This window comes from Pleurodeles waltl, chromosome 4_1 (assembly GCF_031143425.1).
Source record: "Pleurodeles waltl isolate 20211129_DDA chromosome 4_1, aPleWal1.hap1.20221129, whole genome shotgun sequence".
Classification (NCBI taxonomy): Eukaryota; Metazoa; Chordata; class Amphibia; order Caudata; family Salamandridae; genus Pleurodeles; species Pleurodeles waltl.
Window position 1 is genome coordinate 601,468,111 of NC_090442.1, and position 25,597 is coordinate 601,493,707.

Genomic DNA, 25,597 nt, shown 5'->3' on the forward strand with positions numbered 1-25,597 from the left:
GAAAGTTTGCTCCTTTGGTGGCTAAACTGATGTGTTCCTGCATGTTTAGGTAATTGTCAAGGATTATTCCCAGTGATCTAGTGGAGTCTATTATTTAGGGAAGGCAGTTAAGAGCTGTTAGTTGGTTGAACTGTTCTTCAATGCTGAGTGTTTGCTTGGGTGGGGCAATTAAGAAGAATTCTATTTTTAGAGTGTTTAGTTGAGGCGGTTGTGGGTTAGCCAGTTTGGATTTTTGTGCAGAGTTATGTTGAGGGATGAGGTATCTTCTAGGGCAGAGATTCTCAGGTACAGCTGGGTGTCATCTGCATACAGTGGTATCGGATGTAAGAACGTTTCTGAATTTCAGTTAGAGGCTCCATGAATAGGTTGAAGAGTGTGGACCCCTTTGGGACCCCTTTGTGATCGGAATGGAATTGGACAGGGACTGGTTTTGTTGTGGAGAAACAAGGTGAACCAGTTTAGAAAGGATCCAGATAGCCCCATCCTTCGTTCCAGTAGGTCTAGGTGACTGTTGTGTTTGACGGTATCGAAAGCTAAGGAGAGGTCCAGGATAATTAGAAGGCAAGATCCATTCTGGTCCAGCATTTTTAGCGCATTGTTAACTATGTGTGTAAGAGTTGTTTCCATGCTGTGACCATGACAGAAGCCAGATTGGAATTGGTCTAACAGTCGGAATTGTTCTATGTGGCTGCATAGTTGGATATCGACACATTTCTCATGGTACTTTTCCAGATTCAGAATGGTGGAGGTTGGACGGAAGTTATTAGGGTCAGCATGATCAGCCATGGGTTTTTCAGAATAGGGGTCACCTGCCCAGATTTTTTGTGGTGTGGTATGGTGCCTTGAAGTAATTAAGCATTTAGTATCTTGGTTCACAGTGGAAGTACAGAAGTTTTGATCTCACTGAAAAAGTTAGGTGGTACAGGTTTGCAGAAGTGGTTTGAGGATTTGTCTTTACAAGTTCAAAACTGCCCGGTTCACAATTGTGGGCTGCTAAATAAGCTATGTGATTCGCTAATGGGGATCACTTGTATGTTGGTGCCTGGGTGTATTTTCAGCCCCAGTCCAACCCTACCAGGAGCACACCAGAAAGTTCCGATCAGGTATCAAGCACCTACAAACTCATAGCTTGACAAAGGCCCCTGCATATGTGAAGTCCTGCACGCTTGTGTACTAAAATGACTTCTTGTCAACTATATACATTTTTAATTGGAAAATTAAAACTCCAGGTGCCAGAGAGCACAGTCCTGGGAGCTTAAAAGCAGGACGGGTCGAATAGGTCACACCAGATTGGAGACTGATCGCAATCTTTTTCGAGACATCTTACTAAGCTAAATTTAACAGCGCTAATCATCCAATCCCTTCGGAGAATCATTTCCACAATGTTCCTAATGCTCGTTAAATAGTAATTTACATTTACTTATAAGCAAAGTCTAAAATCTAAAGTAATAGGAAGGACATCAAATTGACAAATTAGTCATAAACTCTTCTAGATTATTTTCAATCACAGATTCACTTCATTACTGGCAGCTAATTCACTGAGTGGTATTTAGATTCGTAAATGCCATCTGCTACCTTTTGTCCCTTCATTTAATTGGATCCCTATCTTGTCGCTCATCTTGCACATGGTGGAAGCCACAGGCTATTATAATATGGCTCATTATTCAGCTTAGTGAACTTTACAAAACAGAGTAATACGCTATATCGAGACTCGTGGAACTTCCTTTCTTATGCAAATTCCCAAAGGCATTAGAGGCTTTAAGTAAGAAAACCTGCTGAAATAGGCTTCAGTGCTACCTCCAAACACACATAACCAGTCATGCCACTTGTACATAGGAGAGGTTTACTCGGCGATGTTGTCTAGGCAATTATCAGGTTCCACATCTAAAGCCAGAGACTTTAAGTTTTCATAGTTTTGTTACAGTTCAACAATTTACTAATAGTCAAGATTATGCCATTGAACTGATGCCATTGCCTGGATGTGATTGACAGGGGCCTGCCCGCGCCTTCCTCTATGAAGGATGGAGATTGCTGTAGGTTTGTCTTCCTGCTTTGTGTCTGTTCAGGCCTGCGGTTTTCTTGCGTTGCTGTGCATGGGTATGTGTCTGAGAGCAGTAGCAGTATTCCTGCTCTTGCTTTTAGTTGTGGCTGTTTTTGTGGGGCCACACAATTGCTCTTTGTAGCCATGGGATTTCTGCCTTTGCAAGAGAGGTGACATTGTGCTTGAGGCATGTTCAACTGGTCTTAGTAGCCTCCATCTTGGCACACGACCGCTGAGTGTGTCTCAGTCGGACTGAGGGGTTGCACTCTCATCTGTCAATAGGCAAGTGAGTGTGGATTCTTTCTCATTGAGGGCAAACGTTCCTATCCTGGTCCACTTAGCGGATCCAAAAGCCCAGTTTAGGTCATATACATTCACCAGGGGGTTAGGCGCATGTCTGTACATGGAGACATTCTTCAGCACCCAGTGTGTCGCTCAGGAGCTGGACTGATGCTGCGCTTTTTTCTTGTAACTTCTTCATTGAGCCCTGGCCTTCCTTAGATGCCAGAACTCTAGCACCTGTCAATAACTCTTTACGTCTCTCGGATGTACTTAGTTAGGGTGAACAGTTGTTTTTTGTGATTTATTACAGGTCACCTAGGGTTCTCGGTGGTTAGGTGTTGTTGCTATGTTGCATCTTACCAAGAAACTTAGAGGGATGTGTGGTGTGAGGGTTTGCAATGGCCAATCCCTGACAATGACCTAAGCTAATGGGTTGTTTAAAAAAGTACAAAGATGCCAATTGATGGGCCGCTGGGTACGATTTGTAGCCAACTCGAGGTTACAAACTCAATAATTTGTTCAAAGGACAGTAGCACAAGGCACCAAGATACAAAGTCTCTTTGTAGGGCATTGAAATGATCACACTCTAGCAGTGATAATATTTTGAATCAGATTGCAATAAACTGCCCCCCCAAACCATGCACACAGCTTACAGGGCATGCCTCGACAGGGCTTGTATTCCATATGGCATATTCTCGAGGAGATGGTGCCCTTGCGGGCCACTTATGAAAGGCCAGGGTCACTCCTGGTGCCTCTATCCCTTTCCACCCGAGATTTCAAAAGGCACGAGAGAGAAAGAGGGGGGAGCAGATAAAGAGAAAGCAATCAGAGAGGGAGAAGAGAGAGAGATGAGGGAGAGAATGGATGAATGAATGGACAGAGAGAGGGAGATTTCACAAAAAGATGAAGGGAGCAGGGCTGGTTTGAATATTTTTGCCCGGATTGATTTGAGTTCCTCAGTCGGCCCTTTAACAGTGGCAAAGATCCCGGCTGCTCATATAAAGTTCCACCCCAATACACCATTTCTACATACTTGACAAATTTACATAAATATTGCTCAACATTGTAAGGGGGTGAATGGTGTATATGAAATCCCCATGTTGATATTTTTGGATAGCGGTTAGGTTCCTTTTACTAAGTGCCATTGTGTTGAATTTCGTGTAGGTTGCTCAAGGCAAAGGTATTTGGGGCAATGATAAGGTAGACCTGCTGGAATTTTCACTCTGCGCTGTGGCACAAACCTGCTGAATGGGATCATACCAACTTTATCTTGAAGACTTAAATTTAGTCAGCATAGATTCTATTTGTTGATGTGGAGAGCGTTGTAGTATTTGTTCACAGGCTTGAATGTGTTCACAGCCACCAGGCCCTACTCCAAAGACCATGTGCCACAGGTGCTGGGATCCAAGGCATAAAGCACAGCCAAAGGGCATGTCCTGCAGCTGAATGGTAATATAATATGTGATGTCACTAGTGAGTTAATCAATCGTGATTTAGGTTCATCTGTGACATCATGTGTGAGGTCGCGAGCAGTGCGTTCACATGGAGTATCGTTGTTTAGCTCACATTGACTGCCAAATTTTAGTGGTTTTCAGGCTATGGATGTAAACCATGGTGCCCTTTCAACTGAAGGCTTTTGGGGAATGCATATGTAGATATTACGATGATCTATGATATTACTGGCAGGTCCTATTAAAAAACATTGCCTCTATCCCCGCTAAAGGGACATTAACTACTGAGTTCCGCAGTTTCTCTCAGTCTCTCCTCTGCATCTGACTCTGGAAGATCTGATCTATTTACTTTATCTCTGAATGAAGGAGAGTGAATAAAGACGAAATTCTATTTGTAATTAGTAGGCCACCCCATCTAACTTTGTTTTCCATGATCCTCCTCTCTAGGAGATGGTATATTGTAATAGTGAGTATTTTATAGTTCATGTTCTCTTTAATACCTAGGACACAGAATACAGAATTTACAGGGCTATGACTAAATAAGAATGTTATTGATAGAATAATTATCAGTTAAATGGCTCAGCGATAGAGCAATGTTATGCTGATCACCATAAAGCGTTGTTTCAAGGTACTTTGAAAAAGCTTCTGACTTTGAGGTTTAACAATCATACAGTTCTGGTGATGAGTGTTACAATGTACCAGCACATACAGCAAACAAGAGTTTGAGTGCGGCCATCAAAGCTTCCACAGCAGATCAGGTTTCAAGCATAGATGCTAGTGCTGCAAGTGTGAGGCTGTCGTGCTGCCTTCAAGAGGAACTGCTAATGTGGAAATTATAGTTCAATGGGAGGTCCGACGAGGAAGATTCTTCTACATCGCAGGAGACTGGCCGATGCCAAGTGCCCAGATGTGCACTCATGAGATATAATGAGATAATAGATAAAACTACAAGCAAAGACCATCTTTAAATCAGGAAATCGTAGGAAATAACAGAAGATGCCATCTTTAAGTCAGGCATTGGGAATAAGTGAATATGAAAACATCTTTAAGAAAAACAAACTGAATTCTAAATATTTTAAAGAAAGTAAAATAAGAAAACCACATATACATATTTCTAAAAATATAAATGTACATATATTATTTTTTTAATTGTTGCTAAAAGGAAAAAGAAACCATACCCCAAGAGAGTGAATCAACATGGATGTTAGACTTGGCAGCAATAGAACAAATATAATTAAATGATGAGCAAGAAAATGTTTCCACTACTAATTTTTGCAGGCCAAAGACTTTTTGATATGTCAAAACAACAAATTTTAGCTCCAAGATGGGAAAGAAGATTTGAATAGTTTCTGAAAGCCATACGCAAAAAAAATGCTCAGATGAATACATAAAAAGACTTACTGCTCATTTTAGTAGGGGATGAAGTCGAAGATCTAATCTAATTATCTTCTCTATTGACCAACAAACTTATAAAATGATTAAGAGAGATTTGACCCTCAAAGAAATATAGACTTGGAGAGGCATACTTTTGATACTGCATGTCAGGCAGCAGAAAATTCAATGGATAATTTTGTTACAGGATTGCATAAATTTGTAGTATTCGGCAGATGTCAAACAATTATGAGAGTAAAACACAAAAAATTAATAATCAAAAAAGAGGAAAAAACAATGTCACAAATGTGGGCTATAGTTTCCACATACAGGAAGTTATTCAACTATGCGACAAATGTTTTGAAAATGCAGAATGTGTAATCACTTTGTGAATGTCTGTAAAGCAGGATTAGAAAGTATAGGAAAAGAAGCTATTAAAGATGGAAGAAACAAGACAAAAGAAATGACAGGTACATAGGACGAGTGGAAGATCACGATAATAAGTCAATACAAGAATTTTCAAGACAAGAAAATTCAATGGAACAGCAGTATGTGATGCAAGAAATGGCTGACACATAGACTGAACAAATATGTTTAATTCAAGGAAGTCATGTTAAAAAACACCCACAGTGTATATTCTTGTTGGCTATCACAAGGCACCATTTACTTTAGATAGTGGAGCAACATGTAATGTTATGTTTGCATTAGAGTATTAAAAATATGGAAGAAGGCTGCATGAAAAATGTCTAAAAAGACTGCACTAAATCCAGCCAATCTTCGTGTGTATCCATGGGGAGTGAGGCTGTGGATGCCGTTCCAGTTCTTTGTCTATTAAGTAACCAACTGCACAACAGATGGGCCTAATTGGGATGATGTTTCATATTGCAAATCCACCTCCTATCGCCAATTCTGATCAAATTGGTGAAAAACATTGCTACTCAACTCAACCCAGAAATTTACCTCAACCTTAAAATGAATAATGTTGCTTTAATTTTACCTTTTACATTCATTCCACCTAGAAAATACTTGCACATATACCCCTCATTCACAGAGTTCTCTTGTTTCTACCCACTGTACTTTCAGGCCTCTACTCTTGAGCCTCTTAATTAACCAACACCCATCATCCATGCACGCTCACTCACACACACACAGATGAAACACTCATAGAACTCAAAGCAGTACAAAAAGGTGTACCACACATTTGATTGCTCGTAGACAGACACAACCATATCAACTGCCTCTTAGATTTCTGTATTGACTCTCCCGTGATTTCAGCATGTTGAAGTGTTGATCGCTGACTGTACTTTGATGGCATTGGTCCAACCACAATTATCTTCATCTTGCTAACATCAAGAAAGCACCATCCATGTTCAGAAGGGTTTGTGAAACAGGAATGCCAGAGTACCCTGTACGACACCACTTCATGTAGTGAGATTTTTTCAAAAAGCAATTGAATGTTTCCTGCAGATGCAATCGCCATGTAGGTTTCATGTAATCTGTAGATGGTTGAAAATGTCTTATAGAGGATTAGATAAGAAGGGCATTTTCACAGCACTAACTTGGTGAAAACGTGAGACTCTGCTATGTCCACTCAGATGGACCTTTTTCTCGAGCTGAGACTGAAATCACAAAGTCATTGCATTGACAATGAAGTAGATTTTGCTCCATTGTAACGACGGAGAGGACTGTAGGTTTGCAGATCATAAGGGTTTATAAGTAAATTAGTAAAGCTACAATCTCCAATCAAATCAATTAGGCAGAAATCAAAATTCACCTGAATACAGCATACATGAATATAATTCAAGTAATTAAATTACTGCATTACTTAAGGCAATTTATGCAAATTGAAACAAATTCTCTAACGCTAAGCTAATGTTGTGGGCAGGTCGGGGAACCTCAGAAGCAGCAGGTGTCAGCAAATATAGCATCAGAAGAAGAACCAAATAAAGGTTCTAATTAGAATGAGAATTAATGTGCTTGCTCTCAAGAGTACTTCTAAGAGCAGAAAAATAACGAGCACTGGTCTCAAGAGGAGGAAAAGGATGTCCATCTCCAAAGGTAGACAGGACAAGTGATCTAACTAACTAATAAGCTTCACATAGTTAAAACACAAGTCCCATCCAAATGGAACATTCTTCTGGTTCCCACTGGGTAGGAACCAGTCAAAATTCAGCGTTCCCTTGCTACTTTGTGTCGCCCTCCTTCTCACGGATAATACAATGCCAACTTCTCTCATTGCGACCTTCAAAATATCTCACAAAGGAGTATTCAGTTCCTCAGTTTCTCATCCCATCGAAGTTCCAAAATCAACGTCTAAACTAACTAATTGCTATCCTACAAACTTCACACTGTGAACTAATAAATACAAAAATCCAAATGAGCACACAGTGACTGGGATCCCTGAAACAGAAAAGGTGTTATGCACGAAAAGCACAAAAGCAACATTTATTTCAAACTAGGCCTACTCATGGCCACGTTCATTTGCACAAATGCTTGCTAAGGTTAATCAAAATATATGGATCATTTAATCTGCTAAAGCTGAATTTTAAGCAACACGAAAAAAAATTAATTGAATAATATATGAAATAAAGTCGTGTAAATCACGTAAGCAGGGGTTATGCAGGTTACAGATTAACAAATCATTAAACGCTGCGTCGTCATGTACAGCATTGAAACGTAACCTCCGCATGAACACGCAGAGCGCAGACGGTTCTGTAAGGCTGTGAGGAGGGTGGCGCGTGCCCTGCTCACTCGTTGTGAGTTCCAGGCCTGCACCCTCCCGGATCCTCATTAGCAGGCCCTTGATCTGCTGCCAAGCATCAATTGCACAAATGTGGCACAATTATTGAGAAAATCTAAGGCTATTAGAAAGGACCTCGTTGGGATTCACTTCATTAGACGCCACAGGAAAAATAATAAGACTTGTCGGACAGACTTGTTTCACACCCGAAATCGTCGTAATTAAACTAAGCATTCCTGTTAATCAAATTAGGAATCACATTATTTCTTTGTCCTTTCGTGACATGCTTTGAGGAAAGGGCACAGGGTTTTTGTAATTCAAATTTCCTTCAGTTTGCTGAACATTATTCACAATTGAGGTTATACGTGGCCTTGGAAACTATAATAAACGTGCGTTATTGAATTCCATCCATAGCAGGATTTACAATCGACTTCTCCCAGTTTACTCGCAAGCCCACTGCCTTTCCATCCGTTTCAAGCACGGATTCTAGTCTTGGGATGGACTGACCTGGGCGCCGGACAGATGAGAGGACATCACCCGCTTAAAGCGAGACACGGAGAAAGCAGTCTCTTTCGTTTCATGTGTCACTCCTACAGGCTTCTGTAATGTGTTAGTCAAGACTCGTGAGTGTTCTCCCTGTTTGTCTTCCCCGCTGTCTTCTCCCCTCTGTCTATCTTATTAACTTCCCATGGATGTTCATTCCCCATTGTTCTCCCTGTATGAATTTTCCTGCCTTCTGCATCGTCTGTCTCGTGCCCGTTGTTCTTCCATCTGTCTTCACATTAAAAAAAGGTTTCCTGAAGCAGATACGTTTGGCTTTAATGAGCTAACAGATGCAAATACAGACATGCACAAATGTTGTTTCCACGTATTAGCACACTAAAGCCAGACTGCTATTTATAATATATATATATATATATATATATATATATATATATATATATATATATATATATATATATATATATATATATATATATATATATATATATATATACTGTCTGATTAATTCAAATGGCTACAATAAAGCAATATACCATACAAGACATGCAATAAATGAGTAAAGTGCAAATTCGTTTTTAAGTTTAAGCAAAACTAAAGTGCAAGAATGATAGTATGATCTGACCAACACAAGAGAAAAAAGAAAACATTTCTGAATTTTAAAACACATTATGGACATTGAAAGTGTACAATTGAGTAATTGCTTCTCTTGTGTTAACAATTAAATGTTACAGCTTATTTATGTATTTTCCCTTTTTCAATTAGCAAGGTCCATAAACTTTACAAATTTAGCAATAAAAGCGGTCTCTGGAGTAAAAGTACACATTAATGCTTCATTGCACGATCTTAGTCCCAGTTTCTTGAAGTGTGTGAGTAACAACTATTTTCCAAAAGCCCCTAATATGAGGCAGCATCATACAATGTGGGCCCCACTTTCTTGGCGGCAGCTGCATAACCTGCACAATGGTGATGCCCTCTTAATTTTCCATGAATGTGTGGTTTCTGCTGTATCAAAAAGCTCAAATCGGAGGTGCAAGTTTTTTTCGGAGGCACAACTATTTTAAGCCAGACCTATTTGCTTTGCCAATTGCTTATTTAAATTATTACATGATACTTTATTTTATTTTCTAAGACATATTCTTCGTTGGCCTGCCTGCTTCCTTATTGAGCAGTACTATGTGTTCTCAGATCCTGTGACGGCTGGCAACTCTGAAAGAGGTGGGGCGGGAAAATGGGTGTGTGCATTCACGAGTGCTAGATTCAATCAATGTGCCTAGGAAATAAAACACAAAAATAACTTACCTTGCATGCTGCAGCTTGCACGATGACACGTCCTCCGCTCTGGTCCTCTTCTGCTCTCCTTGAGGCTCAAGTCAACTCTGTTAACCAATCCTGGTGCTGCTCTCATGCTATTAGCATGAGAGCTGCACCAGGATTGGATAGAGCCCGCTTTCTCAGCCCTCCTAAGAGCACTGGAGGCCTGTGCTTTCTCTAAACCAGCTGTCTAAGACAGCGAGATCAGAGGGGTTTAAAATGTGCATGTCTGGCTGGCGGTTCGCAAGACCACCGTCTAAAGAGACATGCGCACTACGTGCCCATCACTGCTCTTTGCTGCTGCCAGTCAGCAGCGGTCCCACCCTAGTCCTGACATTCGGCTCGGGCGGGTTTATTGAAAAGAAAAATGGTAATAAATGAACTTTATTACGATTTTGTTTGTCATCTCTGGTGGCAATTCAGTTAGTGGGGCTGACGATCCTCCGCCTTAACGGAGGAGCCGCCCCTGCTCAGATCTGGTGTGGTAATCACAGTTGCTGCATAACTGTCTTCCTGGTTAACTACGTAACTGCTTGACTCGTGCCCTTTTTCTTTTCATTTTTTTCTCCCAAATTTGTTTGTTTATGCCTGGTAATGCCTCAGCATCTTAACCTGCACCTAGGTTGTACAGCATAAATTGAACAGTGTGTCAGCACTGATGCCTTAACAATTATTGTGCACTGTCTCAGTATGCCACATTTGCATCACATACCTTCCTAATTGTTCACATTTTAAACTGATATTATCTGGTTGGCGTTTTTATAAAAGTATGTAAATTTTTATTTTTCATGAAATTATGATAACTTACGTTTGCACTTAATTCGGATGTACATTTTCCCCTCCATAGAACAACATACACATTCAGCAGCTGCGCCCGCAAATGTCGAGGGGCGGGGAATGACAGGGGAAACATTAGAAGAAAAAAAACACTTACCATTTTCGTTGTGCCGCCCGTCTCCCGCCGCCTCCAGCCGCAGCCACCTCACTCCTCTTGTGTTGCCCCAGCATTCCCTGGGACATCAGCACAGGCTCCCCGGCAATCCTGGCACTGCTTTCATGCTAAATCAAGCATGAAAGCAGTGTCAGGATTGGTCTGGGGTTTGTGCAGTTTCTCCAGCCCAGCTGTTTAACATAGCAGAGCTGAAGAAACCTAAGTGCGCATGTGTGTTTGGCCGGCCTCAGATTCGCCGGCCAAACACACATGTGCACTTAGGAGCACTTTCTCCTCATCCCCCCTCCCACTTTCCGTGGCCCTGCTCCCCCCTGTACTGCTGGCTGAGCCATCAGATGAAAAATAAAACGATAGTGCAACTACCATTTTATTTTTCATCTGCTGGCTCAGCCAGTGGGGCAACGCTCCTTCGCCATTGCAGAGGAGCTGCACTACACACACACTATGCAGCGTAGCCAGGGTTTAATATGAAGAAGAACTTTCTGTTAGAATTCTTCATCTACTTAGAGTGTGATATCCCCCAATCTATTGGGCTAATACCCTTAATCAAATCAACATATTCATCATTTACGACCATGAATTTATTTAGCTAATTACTGTTCAACCGTGTATCACGTTTGCAGCTAAACAAAAACACTGAATTGGACTTTCCCCAAAATCATATTCAGCATTAGAATAAAAGCATATCTAGAATTGCACACTAGAGCCAAACACTTCCTTTTCTGATGATATCATCTTTCCCATAGGATCATGATTATGACATGTGACTGATGCCGCTCGGAGTACATCTGCAAGCGAGCCATGAATGCGCTGTGATCCCCGTGCACCCTTTCTTTCGCTCCCCAGCAGTAGGCCTGTACAGGGAGTGCAGAATTATTAGGCAAATGAGTATTTTGACCACATCATCCTCTTTATGCATGTTGTCTTACTCCAAGCTGTATAGGCTCGAAAGCCTACTACCAATTAAGCATATTAGGTGATGTGCATCTCTGTAATGAGAAGGGGTGTGGTCTAATGACATCAACACCCTATATCAGGTGTGCATAATTATTAGGCAACTTCCTTTCCTTTGGCAAAATGGGTCAAAAGAAGGACTTGACAGGCTCAGAAAAGTCAAAAATAGTGAGATATCTTGCAGAGGGATGCAACACTCTTAAAATTGCAAAGCTTCTGAAGCGTGATCATCGAACAATCAAGCGTTTCATTCAAAATAGTCAACAGGGTCGCAAGAAGCGTGTGGAAAAACCAAGGCGCAAAATAACTGCCCATGAACTGAGAAAAGTCAAGCGTGCAGCTGCCACGATGCCACTTGCCACCATTTTGGCCATATTTCAGAGCTGCAACATCACTGGAGTGCCCAAAAGCACAAGGTGTGCAATACTCAGAGACATGGCCAAGGTAAGAAAGGCTGAAAGACGACCACCACTGAACAAGACACACAAGCTGAAACGTCAAGACTGGGCCAATAAATATCTCAAGACTGATTTTACTAAGGTTTTATGGACTGATGAAATGAGAGTGAGTCTTGATGGGCCAGATGGATGGGCCCGTGGCTGGATTGGTAAAGGGCAGAGAGCTCCAGTCCGACTCAGACGCCAGCAAGGTGGAGGTGGAGTACTGGTTTGGGCTGGTATCATCAAAGATGAGCTTGTGGGGCCTTTTCGGGTTGAGGATGGAGTCAAGCTCAACTCCCAGTCCTACTGCCAGTTCCTGGAAGACACCTTCTTCAAGCAGTGGTACAGGAAGAAGTCTGCATCCTTCAAGAAAAACATGATTTTCATGCAGGACAATGCTCCATCACACGCGTCCAAGTACTCCACAGCGTGGCTGGCAAGAAAGGGTATAAAAGAAGGAAATCTAATGACATGGCCTCCTTGTTCACCTGATCTGAACCCCATTGAGAACCTGTGGTCCATCATCAAATGTGAGATTTACAAGGAGGGAAAACAGTACACCTCTCTGAACAGTGTCTGGGAGGCTGTGGTTGCTGCTGCACGCAATGTTGATGGTGAACAGATCAAAACACTGACAGAATCCATGGATGGCAGGCTTTTGAGTGTCCTTGCAAAGAAAGGTGGCTATATTGGTCACTGATTTGTTTTTGTTTTGTTTTTGAATGTCAGAAATGTATATTTGTGAATGTTGAGATGTTATATTGGTTTCACTGGTAATAATAAATAATTGAAATGGGTATATATTTTTTTTTGTTAAGTTGCCTAATAATTATGCACAGTAATAGTCACCTGCACACACAGATATCCCCCTAACATAGCTAAAACTAAAAACTACTTCCAAAAATATTCAGCTTTGATATTAATGAGTTTTTTGGGTTCATTGAGAACATGGTTGTTGTTCAATAATAAAATTAATCCTCAAAAATACAACTTGCCTAATAATTCTGCACTCCCTGTATTATCCTTTACCTTAGGACTTAGCCACTGCATTAACCACAGACGGCATCAAATTGCAGTAGATACGTCATCGCATACCCTCTCGGTGCAGAAAGGGTTTCCGAATATTATATGTTCAACCAAATATTTTGAACAAATCAATATGACGCATGTCAAAATGGCCAGACACATCTTTACTTCAATACGTCGTCCATTGTTTACGGAAGGTTGAATAGCTGCAGAACCCTGTTTACTGTGCGTCAGAGTTTGGATATTTCCTGGTAAGGCTCCCATCACACTGGACATAGTCTAGGATTACTGCTTCTCGTTGCAGGTTTCCTCAAACTCATCAATAGGAACCTCGCAGTACTTTACAAGTTAGCATATTTAACTGTCACACTGTGGAAGCATTTCATTATGGCATTAACCAGTCAGAGAATATCTTTCACTGTACCACAACTTGAAAAGAAAGTTGAAACTTTCATTTTAAGAGGAGCACAAGTGGCCTGGGAAACATTCCTTCTCACCAGTTTGTCATAGGTAGCTCCCATACACACAAATCCTGGCATTTAGTGAACATGTGGTAGGATAACGTAATCCACGCATTGAGTCAATGGAGTGGTCTGCCCAATTCACACTCCATGAGTACTTTTTCCTTACCAACATGTAATGTCTAGAAATTACAGGTGGGTGGAACTCGCTCAGTTTCACTCCACAGAATTCCATGGAGTTACATAAAAACTCCACCAGATTCCGCAGAGTTCTGCGAGCGGGCAGAAATCGGCACATCGCACTAGCAGCACTGACTTTATGCACCAGGAGCTTGTTCTGCGCTGAGAAATCAGCGCACCCGGTACCACGTTGTGCACCACAGGGCGCTGCTGCTCGAGTTCGTTTTGCTGTCGCTTGAGTAGAATTTCCTAATGCGAACGATCGTGACTGCCTGCTTTGGGCAAATCTCGCTGGGGGCCCTCCTAGTACCCAAAAATCACAATAGGCGTCGCCAATTCTTGCTTGTGCTCGCTAACTTACCATTGGCGAGCCACAAACGAGAAAAAAACTCCACCATGCGGTGGTAAACGGTGGTCATTACATGTGTAATGCAGAGGCCAAAACTCCAGCTGAGTGGAATTCGGCACCCAGCCCTACTAGAAATCACCCTGAGAAGAGCCCTGCATGTTCAGTTACTTGCCACAGAGGAAGCTAAACCCGAACACTTCCTGTTTAACGTTTAGGGTTATTCAGCAGAGGTTCTCACACCAGTTAATGTCACTTGTGAAACTCATTGGCTCCAGGTGCCTATAAATGTGTGCTAATTGTTGCAGAACCCTCTGTCTCTTCCAGACAGCTTCTAACGTGGGGCAAAATTATTTGCTGAGAGATCCTTGAGGCGAGGAGACTTTTTGATGTGTAGCCTCTTTGAATGTGAAAGATCATACTCTATCTGTAGTGTTGGCCATTAAGCAACCATTGGACCGTAGAGTTGTGCTCCATGTAAAGCCTGCAGGCTGCATCCGAACATTTGGTAGATGATTCTGACGTGGTTACTAATGGATTGTAAATTGTGTGCATTGTGCTATTGTGGTACATTCTTGACTGGAATATGGCTACCATGTTAGCCATGCAGAAGACTTATGAATGATGGGGACCCTTTAAAACCTGATGTTACTTTACTTCTGCTTTTCGGAGGGGATCTAGAGCAAACCAGGCAGTCCCCTCAGGCCTCATCACAGTTAAGTGCTAGATTTATCCTACTGCCAGGATTGGAGATTCTTCAATGTCACCTTGAGTGTGGTCCCATGAATCCTGACGCTGTCCTATCTCTCTGTTACTCTCTGTCTGAGGGATGCTTTCTCTTGCTGTCTCTCGCCGTCTTCTCATCTGAGATCGTGGTATTACTCACCCCGAGCTGTGCATGCGCTCCCGCAATCATGCGCCTTCTTTCTGTTAGTCACACATACACTGCTTGCTCCAGTAATGGTACTGATGCTGCAATTTGACAAGGCCAATTTCTAGTTAAATCAAGCACGACACGAACAGTAATTTGTATGGCGCTGTTAAAGGCTTGTCTTCTGCCGGGAGATGATCAGTGGACACTGTAGCAGTAAAAGCAAAATTGAGAAATACAGCTGTAATCACACCCAATTAAAATCCCTACGCCAAATCCATATTTATAGCGAGCCAACACTTGGAGACATGCTGAAAATGAACAAGTGGTGTCTTATTTTGTGAAATAAAAAGAAGAGCAAGTCTGTGTAGAGTATCCTGCAGTATTAATACAAACCTGAATAAATATCATGCGTTTCTGGGCTGCTGCATGTTTACGTCCCTAAGTACATCATACTGTTCCACAGTTTTTCAATATGATATTAGGGCTAGATGTGCAAAGCTTTTTTGCATTCGCAAAAAGCCCGATTTGCAGAATCGGGCAATTTGCAAAGGCAAAAAGGCATTTTCAAATGTACAAAGCCCAAATTGCAATTTGGTAACTTGTTACCCAATCGCAATTTGGGATTGCGATTTGGTATTTGGAAGGGGCATGTTTAGGGCATCCCTTCCTAATACCGATTCCTATTGGTATGTACAAATGTTTTGCGACTGAAATGGGGTTGCAAAACATTCTCATTGTACCACCAACTCGAAGCTGGTGGTAGGCTATTCTCAAAAGGGAAGGGGTCCTAAGTGGGGCCCCTTTCCCCTTTGGGAATGTAAAAACAAATACATTTTTCAAAGAAGCAGGGGTCCCACGGACCACTGCCTACTCTTAAAAATTAAAACAAAAGTCTTTTCATTTTTTTAAATGCATCCTGCATTTAAAAAAAAGATTATGTTATTGAAAAGCAATCACAGACATGGTGGTCTGCTGACCCCAGCAGTGCACCATCAATGGGATTTTTCCGATTCCCAGTGGGTCTCAAACTGAGACCTACTTCATTATTATTCATGAAGTAGGTCTATTTGCAGCCCACTGGGAATCTCCATAAGTGTGAAAAAATGTGTTTGCGATTACCAAATAGTGTATTGCAAAAATTAGCAATTTGGGACTCGCAAACACCTAAGCTTTGTACATCTGGCCCTGAGTCTTCACTTTTAGTAAGGCAAGAAATAGCCCATTAGCTTCGAAGCCTTCACAACTTTGAAAAATACAAAAGTCCAAAATAAAACAACCAAAATAAAAAAACCTTGGCAAAGCCAACAGGTCTGGCATTTGGCTACCATCCTTTTGACTGGCAATGCTTATTTTGTTTTTTCATGCTTTTTGCAAAACTCTATTGTTTGGGAAACTACTCCGCCATGTCAATTTTAAAAAATGACTAAAAGCAAAAATGTGTTTTTGGCCACAGAAAACACACATTGTCATAGCAGTCCCTGTCACTGAAGAGAACTACTTTGTGTGTGGATGTGCTCCTTGTGAAAAGATGGAATACCACTTACAATGAAGCTGGCTGATGGCTGAAGAGGAGTGACCTTTTTTCCTCTCTGTATGTTGTAGTGGGTAGATGAAAAATGCAAATGACACAATAGTATGATAATGGAAGAAGAGTATTGGCTGAAAGTCCCTAAAAAATAAGTTATACATATACTGTTAGCAGAATGACAATGTCTTGGCTATCGCCAGACCGAAAAAGTGTTATAATTTGCGATAAATTATGAGTTCTCATGAACCTGATATAGCAGAATTGCAACCCCCTATAATACAAGTACAAATGATGATCTATTGTGTCCTAATTATGGAAGGAAATATGTTTGTGTGTTGGCTGAGCCACAGAAAGTGGAAGATACTGTGTGGCCAGCGACCTAAGTCTGTACCTTATTCAAAAATATTCAGCCCAGGTTCCAGGCTGTGTTTCAGCTAGAAAAGCATTTCCAGGTTAAAACATAGCCTTACGATGAATGGCATTACAACTTGTCTGCTCATATTTTTGTCTGCACAGAAAGACCCCTCCGTAGAGTTTTTTTATGCATGTTAAAGTGACAAGTTGGATCGAAAGCTAGGATTTTATCTACAGTTGAATTAGCTTATGTTTGTGCATTGTAAATGCATGTTTTTCCACATACTTGCTTTTGAAATGGCAGAGGAAATGTCATTCTTTGTCACAGGCTGGTACTTTCATATACATTGCAAAGGCTGCAGGGGGCCTGGACCTCGTACTGACAGTTTGCAAGGTAAGAGAGGTTAGTAGGGTCGTGAGTGAGGGCGCACCACTAAGGTTCTCTTTTCACCTGAAAGTTTTGTCTTGTCACAAAAGGTTGAATGAAGATGTAGGCCAACAGGGCTTTTATTCTGTTTTTTCAGATTTAACGAACTTCCTTTTTCCATGATCATTTGACGGTGTGTTGGTAGAAATGGTATGTTATGACCTACATAGTGGTTACACCAAGGTCGATTGGACCCTGAGCAGCCAGTTGTCCCTCAACTATTTCAGCATCTTCTGGATGTATGGGTCATAAATGAATACACTTGGATGTGGACTTTGTAGAGTGTGCAACATGTACATTGTTGGTTGCAGTGTGTATTGAAAATTAGGATCCTGCTTTTACCATCTTTGTTATGATGAATGATGCAGTCAGTCCACCGAGTATCATACTTGTAGGCTGTGCTCTCCAGTTACTGCAGCAGGCAGATTCACTCACTCAACGATCTTATTTCTTGGGAGGTTCTCTGCCAGTACACCTTCACAAGCCATGGAGATCTATTTACTAAAATGCCAGGGGTGTAAGCTCCATCACGCCCCCTGACCTCGGGTGATATCACTGATTGACCCATTCTCTTGGCTTCTCAACAGCTTCCTGCTTTCAACCGGTAGCAAGGGAAGAGCGAGCTGTGAAAATTACAGTTACTCTGTACATACCCCTAGGAATGGCAGCTCTGCTTGCCCCATCAGTAGTCTTGGGAACTTGACACAATTCCACAAGCGCTTTCCCTGTCCTCTAGCCTCCTCGTTGGCTCTGGCCATTATGCTGCTCGCTCAGTGTGCCCGCTATAATCTCAAAAAAATGAAATCCATTCTGCAGCACCAAGTTTCAAAGGCACCTGGAAACTTTTATTTCGTTCCCATTCTATCCATGTTTGAGTGGTACCCCTTATCACAACAGGACTGCCCTGGCGAGCAAAGCTGTCCACCAGGGGAAACCACAACCCCTTGCTTGGAGCGCCGCAGGAAGTGATGTGTTTAAGTACTAACAAGGTGAAAGGCAGCTGTCCTGCACTTTCTACTGCAAGGTTTATGAGCAGCTGAACGTGTGAAACCAGGGCCGGCATTAGGACTGGTTGCGCCCTGACCTCCTCCTCGGTTTCACCCGCAAATGTGTACCTCATCTCTCCATCGCTCCCCTTTCACATACATTCATGTGTTTTAAAGCATTTGTAAAGGCTGGCTTTACTAAACCACTCAGCTAGCCACATAAAATATAGGGGCATATTTAAGAGCCCCTAACACCATTCTAACACCACATTAGGGTCATTTTTGTACGCTAATGTGACATTAGAAGGCAAAAAACGCTGTGCCATGTTTGCAAAGTGGTGCAATGCAGGCGGTGCGCCACTTTGTATCCCTTTGTGCTACATTATGCCTGCGCCAGGCATAATGTATGTAAAGGTGGCCTTCCTCCGTTAGGGAGGGCCAAACAAATGGCGCAAAGAAATCTGACAGATTTCTTTGCATCATTTTTTTCCGGCACTTTTAACACTTGCTCAGAGCAGGAGTCAAAAGGAGGCGTCTGTTGGTTACAATGGGCCTCTGGGTGCTTTGCAGGATTAGCATCAACATTTTTTACGCTAATTCTGCAAAGCGCCGTATTTGAAATACAGTGCACACATGGTGCTGTTAGGGAAGCACTAAGGGGCGCAAGAAAAGTGCTGCAGCACTGTGTGCAGCTCCACTTTTTTCAAATATTCCCCATAGGGGCATATTTGAGAGCCCCTAGTGCCATTCTAACGCCATATGTGTACTTTTTTTTAAAGCTAATGTGGCGTTAGAAGGCCAAAAACGCTGCCCCATATTTTCCTGTTAGGGGGTAAAAAAAAATGGCGCAAAGAAATCTGAAAGATTTATTTGCGTCATTTTTTTCCAGCACTTTTAACTCCTGCTCAGAGCAGGCATTAAAAGGAGGCTTCCATTGGTTACAATGGGACTCTGGGTGCTTTGCAGGATTATAATCAACATTTCTGATGCTAATCCTGCAAAGAGCTGGACTAGCATAAAAAATTCTGACACTAGTCCCCTAACTACCGCCATGGTGAGCCGTATTTTAAAGATGACGCTCACATGGTAGCATTAGGGGGGTGCTATGCTAAAGGGCGCAATAAAAGTGGTGCAGCACTGTGTGCAGCGCCACTTTTTTCAAATATGCCCCATAGGGCAGTGCTTAATTTGTACATAAAAAGGTGCCGGTGCCCAAAGCCCTCCTGTTATTCATGCGGCTGCTGCAATTAAATGTGTGAACATGGAATACAGAGGCTGCGTAATCCTGAAGCCATTTCGGGCTTCTTCGATCAATTTACAGGCACTCCCTGCCCCTTCAGCTCACTCTTGCGGATTTCTGCTTTTTCCCATTGTGACGCTTTTTCATTTTTCTCTTCCTCCCTCTTTCCCATATGTGTCTTTTTCTCGCAGTAAATGCTTGAGGCATAAAAATAAGCGTCAGCCCTCAAAAATAAGTGCCGGTGCTACACACTGGAAACAACAAGCACAAATTAAGCACTGCCATATGGGCATATTTAAAAGCCCCTAGTGCCATTCTAACTCCACATTAGTGTCATTGTTTTACAAGGCCAAAAACGCTGCGCCACATTTACAAAGATGCGTAATGCATGCATTGAGCCACTTTGTAACCCTTTGTGCTACATTATGCCTGTGCCAGTCATAATGTATGCAAAGGGGGGGGGGAGGCCCAAAAAATGACACAAAGAAATCTGTAAGATTTCTTTGCGTAATTATTTTCTGGGAATTTTAACGCCTGCTCAGAGCAGGCATTAAAAGGAGGGTTCCTTAGGTTACAATGGGCCTCTGGGTGCTTTGCAAGATTAGCGTCAACATTTTTTACGCTAATCCTGCAAAGCGCCGGACTAGCGTAAAAAATTCTGACGCTAGTCCCTTAACTACTGCCATGGTGCACCGTATTTTGAATATGACACACACACGATGGCGTTAGGGGGGCGCTAAGGGGTGCAAGAAAAGTGGCACTGCACTGTGTGCAGTGCCACTTTTCTTAAATATGTCCCATAGTTCAATTTTTTGTAGCAGGCATATTAACCCTCTATGCCACTTTATGTTGAGTCAAAGCTGCCAATAAGCAAAAGTCCCATCTCTCTCTCTAGCAGGAACATTAATCACAAGAGGTATCTTGAACTTTTAATTGTTTCTTGAAAGATAAACCCACAAGGAACTTTTCAGCAGGTGCTTTTAAATGGCAAGTTTCTGAAGTTATTGCTAAACAGAGCGCCCCCAGAGGTCAGCACCCGGTGGGTCGCACCGCTCGCACCGCCCAAAATCCGGCCCTGTCTGAAACCTCAGCTCTTGCTTAGAGTGCAGCTTCGACAGCCAGAGGGGTGGGCCTTGCTATGGAAATGAGCACCTGTTGCGCATGATGTCACGGATATTATTCAGGCGGTTTCTGGCTGCGGAAGCCATTTATTGTCGCCTTACTGCCTCTTGCTTCAGGCGTGTGTGTTAGCAAGGTCTGTGCATCTCCTCGGGCATTGTCACATTGAGCTATCAAGGCAGCCATGGCCCCGCTATGTGCGGTCCAGAGCTGCGCGGCCTGCGCGCGACGGACAGGCCTCGTGCGCGTGGCGCGCTGAGCGGTCGCGCGCGCCCCGGGAGCGGCATGCCACAAGCAGGCATCACAAACAAACTGCGTCCTTTCGCTCTGCATACACGAGGGAATCTGTGAGCGCTTCTGCAGTGGGAACAGACAATCAATGTAGCCTTTTGTACTTTCTGCACATCTGATCTTAAACCCTGCGCCTCTGCCGGCGATGGGTCTGCTGTGCTTGGCACGACGCCTGCCTGAGGTCGGAGAGAAGCGAAAGCCACGGCGGCCTCCTTGTTAATCCAAGTCGCGTTCTTCATCCTGTGCTTTAAGTAAGGGCTGCATTGATGAGATTATTACTGATGTCACGGCTGAATCCATGGCCTGGTCTGTGCAGGGGGTTCGCTGGCAGGCAGTGGACCCTGTGGGTCACAGATACATTCCTTTATGTGGTTAGACGTTTAATAATGCACACATGTTGCCATATGCCTATTAGAGCCAATCTGGTTCCGGGGTCCTTTGCTCCTGCTATGGGGCGCTCGCTGTTGAGCTCGGATCTTGTTTGAACTGCGCTTCCGGTTCGTGGCTCGCATCTGAGGTGGTGTTTGGAAGTCATGCTGTTGGTGCTGACGGCCGTCACTCAACAAGTGTTTCGGGTATGCCCTGCACGTTTCGGTATTTGTCCTTCAGCGTGCCCGGGCTCTTGTAGAAACAAGAGCCCAACGAGGAGGGTCCAACGACAGATGACTAGAGATAGGGATTTCCAGGGGGTTTTAAGGTAATACTTGGAAAATTTGCACCCCTGGCTGACATTTTCTTAATTTTGGTTCACTTCACCTTTGTTCATGTTGTTGCTTTGCTTTCTATGTACCTCCAGAAGCAGTTTCCATTTGTGCACAAAAGCACGGAGGCAGTAAGAACTGCTATTGTGCAACATAAAAAGAACACAGGCGATGTTGTACAGTAGCTTCCAGCCCCTCGTCTTTTGCTTACTTAGGTGTAGCAACTGGGCTGGAAGAAGGAATTACAGTGATGTTTAAGTTTAATATGTTTATTGTTTGTATTCTTTTTGTCGTAGAAGGAGCAGTTAAATATTCTAGGGTGCAGCTCCGGGGGGAATTGTGGGGTGTTACTCCCCCCTAAAAAGTGTATTCTGCAATAAATAGTTGGGTACAAATGATTTCAGTACTGTAATGTGAAACGTCTGTTGGATTTCACTTGGGCTTTTACACGCCACACTGCCAAAAACACACACTCTTGTCTATGTTTTGAAGGCCTTAAAAATGTTGATTAGTTTAAAAGATATTTGCTTTTTAAGTACCCCTAACAATTGCATTCCTCTCGTTCCTCTGCCCCTTAAGCCTCCTCTGTTTGTCATATAATGTCCCAGCGTAATTGTTGGGAAAGCTGAAGCTCACCCCACCTCAATCATACTCATCAAGCCACGCCCCTGCAAATATTAGGTGTCAGTACTCAGCATACAGAATTCTTTCCGAGACTTGGCAACAGGCAACCTCTTTAATGTCCAGAATGAAAATATCCCACTTAAACCTTTCTAAATATTTGCTGCCCATGGCAGCGGCTTCTAGCAACAGGTGAAGGGTGTGAAACGTCATTTGTCAAGTTTTATAAAGTTTCCACTTTTCCACATTCATGGAGATTTCAGGGATTCCTTTTTATCACTTGTGCACAGTTGTTTGTCATGTGGTGATACTTGCCATACAAAAGACTAAGCTAAGAATGACCCTCAGAATGCAATTCATGATACTTGCATATTATCAAACTATCTTGTGTTTTTATTTTCATTCAGTCATCAACAACGTCTAACAGTGCATCCTCCAACATACCAATATCATTCTACTAAGATAATTCAGCAGGAACAGCAAAAACAGCATTGTCATGACTATAAAGGTGGCCCGTAGCACCATTACAACATATCTGTCTCACAGTCAACGTGTTGAGTAATGAATCAGGGACATTGGCTCAAAGGAATTATACAAGACTGCACCAAAGATCAGAGGATACTCCAGGTTATGATTGTAATTGCATTGAATTGTATTGTGATTGAATTTATGTAGCGGTTACTACCCCTGACGAAGTGTCAAAGCACTTTTCAGCGAGTAGCACACTACTCTGGAACCCAAAAGGGTTAGTGGTGGATTAGTACAGGGAAATATGAGTTTATTTAAGTGGTGGAGATGTGTGTCTGTTAGTTGGATTGAATAAAATTATGGGGGGAATAGAAGTGTTAATTGGAAAATCATAGTAGTAAGGTAACTTTTTGGGATGAGTAAAAGGAGAGTTTAAGGAGGGAAGAGTCTGTAAAAAGAGATTAGGAAAATCATAGTAGCAAAATGAGGTTAGGGATGAGTCAAAGGAGGGATACATGAGGGAATAATTTAGAAGGGTTGTTTCGGAGATCATAGTAGTAAAATGAGGTTTGGGGCGAGCCAGGAGGGATAGAGGAGGGAAGAGTATAGAAAGGGTTATTTTGGAGATCATAGTAGTAGAATGAAGTTGGGAACAAGTCATAGAGTGGCGATAGATGATAGATTGAGAGAGGTATAAGGTGAGACAGGGTAGGGCATTGGAGAGAGGGAAAGTTTTTTTCCTTCTACAGTAGGAGTAAAATAATACATATAAAGATAAATCAGTGGTATAACAAAGGCCCTTGCACCCTGTGTGATTTTGGGGGGAGCAGCACAGTACCCTGGCCGGAGAACTCCTGAGTGAGTTCGAAGGGGGCCCCCTCCATCTACTTTGTGGGGGAGCCCTCAAGTTTTGTTCATGCCATTGAGATACATGATTACATAGAAAGGGTGTATATATGTATAACAAAGATAACTATTGAGATTTAAAGTTCTATTTTGTAAATGCAGACTTTGAAGTGTTGCAGTACTTGAAAGTAATTTATTTGTGTATTTTTTATAATGCAATGTTCATATTATTGTTTATTTTTAAATTGTATCTTTTCCTCAATATTGCATTAGTGAAGCACTTGTAGATAAAATAGTTATGTTAATATTTACATATTCTGATAGATAAAACAGAGGCCCATAAGCATCTAAGCAAACAACTTATATAAAAAAACTAAGCAATGACCTAGAAACATGTTAAGCATGGAATAATATACATATATATATTTAAGCATAAGTAATATATACATTTGTTAAGCAGACCTAAAGAATATCTTTAAATTCATAGTTATTATACATAGTTGCACAAATAACTACACAGATCTAGATACATAAATATAATCAAAAGATAAATGTTTACATACACAGGCATATGCTGTACATTAGTGTTTGAGTATGGTGGTTATTTAGGAAAGAACCACCTCTTGAGTAGCCTTCTGAAGATAAGATAGTTATCTGTGTATTTTATACTTGGGGGTAATGAATTCACAGTTTGGCTTCTTGAACAGAGAAAGATGTACCACATGTTGTCTTTCTCGTGTATGGTGCGGTTTTGATTCGAGGTGCCAACCTTGAGCGGATGTTCCTTTGTTGAATGTATTTTTTCATTTTATGACTGATGAAAAGCTGTCCTGTTCTATGTATTGGTTTGAGGGTGATACAAAGCAGCTTGAAGGTGGATCTCCTGGCAACTGATAACCAATGTAGGTCCCTCAGGCAGGGGAGATGCATGCTTGTGACTTTACATGTCGGAGTAATCTGGCAGCTGAGTTCTGAATCCGTTGTAGTGTTTTCATAGTTGATAGAGATGATCCGTGGTAGAGGCCATTGGTTTATTCAAGTTTAGACAGTATAAGAGAGATAGTAGCCTGGACCTTGTGTGAAAATACCATGTGGAGGAAGATGCGTTGCAGAGTTTTCATGGTGATGAAGCTTGATCATGCTAATTGATCCACTTGGGCATTCATTGTTAACTTGGAGTCCATGGTAATTCTAAGGTTTCTTACTTCCTTAGATATTTAAGGAGGTGGTCCCAGATTGTCATGCTCGGCTCAGAGTGGTCATAATTTTTCAAATCGCCAATTGTGAGTATTTCTGTTTTGGAGGTATTCAATTTGAGATGGCTCCATGTCATCCACTGATCAACAGCTCTGAGGCAACTAAAGATTTCTGAGCTTCAATGTCAATGTCTTTGGGGCTTTCCATTTTAAGGAGTATTTGTGGGTCATCTGCATAGCTGCAGCATGTGAGCTGAAATCTTTTGATCATTGCCGGTAATTACTTTATGTAGAAGTTGAAAAGTATGGGTGAGCTGGTTGAGCCTTGAGGGACCTTGATTTTGTGAACTATGGTTCGGATGAGCAAGGGAGAGTATAGATTGCATTTTTTCTGTTTTGAAGGTAGGATGTGCTCCAGTTGAGAGCAGTTCCCAGTGCTGGATTAAACCCTGTGGAGGCCTCTAGGCAGTTGAAATTTTGGGCACCCCCTCGCAAATTAACTCCTACTAGGTTTTTCATTTTACCAACCAACAATTTTAATAAATCAATTTTATCACACAAAACTAAACATTACACATATGTAGTTTGCACCAACTTCTTTTTCCAAACTGACAGCTGAGAGAAGATGAGTTTTTGAGAGACAACTGTTATGTGAATCTTTTGTCTATGGTTTATGTACTTTAAGTTGTAAATGGGTACATTACATTAATACAGTATTTTCTCTATAGAGTCTTTATTGTAAAGTTTTCGTTCCTTTGAGTTGATTTATTTTTTTCTATCTTTTGAAAACATTTTATGAAAGCTTGATTGTCATTTTCTTTCAATATCAAATCAATATTATTTTGATCCGTTGTCACAGGCTCCTAAAAGGAGTGCCTACTCTTCCT

General features: G+C 41.9%; 1 protein-coding gene across 3 annotated transcripts in view; it reads left to right on the forward strand.

Moving 5' to 3' along the window:
- The window catches only part of CHST11 (carbohydrate sulfotransferase 11), a 484,533-nt gene that overhangs the window by 163,692 nt on the left and 295,244 nt on the right, over positions 1 to 25,597 (forward strand). The window contains exon 1 of one of the 3 annotated variants that reach the window (XM_069229007.1): positions 20,732 to 21,129. The exons of the other annotated variants lie outside the window; for them this stretch is intronic. The gene's annotated coding sequence lies outside the window, so the exon portion shown is untranslated. Of the gene's footprint in view, positions 1 to 20,731; positions 21,130 to 25,597 lie in introns of those variants that run through there. 3 annotated transcript variants of the gene reach the window in all.